At 42.7% G+C, this 3,316-nt stretch overlaps 1 protein-coding gene across 1 annotated transcript in view; it reads left to right on the top strand.

Moving 5' to 3' along the window:
• The first annotated feature begins 2,908 nt into the window (after positions 1 to 2,908).
• The window catches only part of RB1 (retinoblastoma 1), a 218,450-nt gene continuing 218,042 nt past the window's right edge, over positions 2,909 to 3,316 (top strand). Inside the window, exon 1 of the mRNA XM_014537215.1 lies at positions 2,909 to 3,052. The gene's annotated coding sequence lies outside the window, so the exon portion shown is untranslated. The remainder of the gene's footprint in view (positions 3,053 to 3,316) is intronic.

Below are 3,316 nucleotides of genomic sequence, written 5' to 3'. Positions count from 1 at the left end.
CGGGGTCCTGGGGTCATTCGTCCCCCGGGCACTTGGCCGGCGTGCCGTGTGGGGTTCCCTTAGGCCAGTGCTTCGAGTTCTTGGGGCTGCAGAGCCATGGCAGTGACTGGGGGGCAGAAAGCTCTTTAGAGGACCCGGTGTGTGGACACAGGTTTAGCCTGCGTGCCTAATAGTCCCTAAACTGTTTCTTCCTTTCTTGTTCCATGTCAGTTGGCTTCAGCACGTCTCATTATTTTTGTCCCTTTTTGCCTTTTTGGCTGTGAGCCAGCCGGGGGTCCTGTTGCTCCCCCCCCCCTTTGTGTGGGTACAAAATTGGTGCCCTTGTGCTCCCATGAATGGACTTTCCATTTAAGAAAGTCACGATACCAGGATATAATAACGCAGCGGAACATGGCAAGGAGATATTTGTTCTTTTTGGCAACATCTTATTTTTCTCGGTTGCGATTCTCTGTGGTTAAGAAGCTAAGATTGGAAGAGTATCATTGTCTTTATTCTTGTCAGCACTGGTCCTCCTGAAGACCACGTATCCATTGCAGGGGAATGAGACTCCTTTCTGCCCTCTCCACTCCCTCCCTCTTTCTGCTCCATTGCCAAGTCCTGTTTCTTTCACCTCCCCAGACACGAATAGAATTCAGGCCAAATTGTAAAAGACTGGAATGGGTTTTTGGAAATGGCTTGTGAAAGACGATTAAAAATTCATATATTTAAATAGACTGCTTTGTGGGTCAATTAAAAGTCATACTCACCAGTTAAAGAAAAAAGCCTGAGGATGTTATGGGAGAAGACATGAATTTCTGATTAAAATCTGTTGTATCGAATAGTTGAAAGTTTCCCTTTGGAAAGAGCAGTAAAGACTCAGTGAAGTGTCCCATGTTATACACAGAGCTTTGGAAGCATTCTCGATTATTGTATGGTAACCAGAAATATTGAAGTTCTGGTCATCATCTGAACTTTGTTTTTTTTTAAAAACACATTTTTTCTAACACTTTTTATATACCTTAAATGATGGAATTATTAAATTACCCTGTAAGTCAAAACCATACAAAAATAGTTTGCTCTTTATTATCCGTATCCACAAAAGGTTTCTTTAGCATGGGCAGCCAAACTCTGTAGACTAACTGCTTAGCAAGGATAGAACCACTGCCTGGCAAACTGAGGCCAAGAAACTTACTGAGGTCCCAGTCCAACTGGACTTCCGGTCACAGAGTCCATTTCTACCTTGAGAGTTGAGATCTTATTTCTGTTGCATTATCTCTGGCCTAAATGGTGTAATTGGAAGGGAAACTCTCACTAGTATCAGCATGCTATCTTTATTGTTGAGATAACCGAAAGTGAATTATGTTTTGAGAGAGGGTTGACAGTCTGGAATAGTGGTCAAGGACATGAATTATGAATATGAAGTTAGATTGTTGGGTTTATGTCAAGGTTCCCACTTAACTGGCTGTCATCCCAGGTGAGTGCTTAAACTTCTCTGATTTGGTATTTATCTGTAAAATAAGGGTAATAAGAGTACTTACCTAATAGGGCTAATTTGGGGATTTAGGGAAACCATGCATCTAAGCTACTTTATACTGGGGTCATAGTAAATACTCAAAAATTATTAGCTATTTCTCATATTATTATTATACGGACATTATTTATACAGTACTAGAGGCCCAGTGCACAAATTCATGCACGGGCGGGGTCCGCTGGCCCGGCCCCAATTGGGGAGGATGGGAGCTGGGCCTGTTGGGAGAAGGAGATGGTGGGTGGTTGGCCTGCCGGCCCACCCTGATTGGGGCCAATCAGAGCCGGGCCGGCTGGGGGAAGGGTGATTGGCCGGTGGGCCCTGCCCCCGAATGTGGTAGGGGGTGCTGATCAGGGGCCAGCAGCCTGGGGGAGGGGCCATGGGTGGTTGGCTGGACAGTCCTGCCCCTGATGGGGTGGGGAGGCCGATCCTGGGTGGGGCTGGCCGGGGGGAGGGGGTGCAGGCCAATCAGGGTGGTGGAGGCCCATTGGGGGTGTGGCCATCTGGGGGGAGGGGATGCAGGCAGTTGGCCAGTTAGCCCCGCCCCCTATTGGGCTGGGGGGTGTGATCAGGGGCAGGCCAGCTGGGGGGAGGGGCTGATTGGGGGCAGGGCTGGCCAGGGGGACGAAGGGAGGGGACGTTTGGCCAGCGGCCCACTCTTGATCAGGGTGGGAGAGCCCAATCAGGTGCAGGCTGGCAGGAGGGAGGGGCCACGAGGTTGGCCACCGGCCCTACCCCCTGATCAGGCATTTACTGGCTACAGTGGGCATCATAGTGAACGGTCGTTATGGTTGTTATGGTCGTTATGGTCACTGGCTATTTATATATAGAGAGATTATACATATGGTTAATATTCAAAAATTATTAGCTACTCCTCATATTATTATTAGATGTCAAATAGGCATTAAATGAATAAAAAGGAATTATCCAAAAAGAATAATTTATGTCAAGTTAATCATTGTGTAAGAAATGCCAGCAGGTAGATTACGTATGAAACATTGATAATTATAGACTCTATTTTAACTAAGTCACTGGTAGTGAATTGATTCTGTAATAATGGGTTTTTCTCTTCTTGCTGTTATTGTTATCCCAGTTTCCCCAAACAGCTTTAGCTATTTTACTTACTTTCCTTCACAAACTATTTTGCTGCTCTGAAGCATGATTCATCAAGCCAGCAAACATTTTTCACTGTGTGGTATCCATATTTTGGAAAAACTGAAAAAGATAACCATATACTTAAATTCTAAGTGTAAATTTTTCAAAGATAAATTTATCCTGTAAAGATAAATAAGATCCTAAAGTATTTAGTGATGCTAGCTTTTCAGAATAGTGCTATTATTCGCAAACCATCGAAACAAATGTTGACTTAGTTTAATTTATGATTTTGTGCCTTTTAAATGTATATCTTTATTTGGTAGGCTTGAGTTTGAAGAAACCGAAGAACCTGATTTTACTGCATTATGTCAGAAATTAAAGATACCAGATCATGTCAGAGAAAGAGCTTGGTTAACTTGGGAGAAAGTTTCCTCTGCAGATGGAGTATTGGTAAGAATTTGCCTAAAATTTTTTAATACATTTTTATCACCGTAAAAATAAATATTTGGATCACTGTAGAAAATTTAGAAAATAGAAAAATTCAAAGAAAAGAAAAGCTAGTAATAATTCTATTACCCAGAGGCAATTTACCTCTGATAACATAAAAAAATCACCACATAACTTCCCCACCAAAGTATTTTATTTATTTATTTATTTATTTATTTATTCTTTTTTTAAAAATCTTTATTGTTCAGATTATTACATTGGTTCCTC

Source organism: Myotis brandtii, unplaced genomic scaffold (assembly GCF_000412655.1).
Source record: "Myotis brandtii unplaced genomic scaffold, ASM41265v1 scaffold174, whole genome shotgun sequence".
NCBI classification, from domain to species: domain Eukaryota; kingdom Metazoa; phylum Chordata; class Mammalia; order Chiroptera; family Vespertilionidae; genus Myotis; species Myotis brandtii.
Note: the sequence above shows the minus strand (reverse complement) of the source record. Positions and strands in the feature narration are given on the sequence as shown.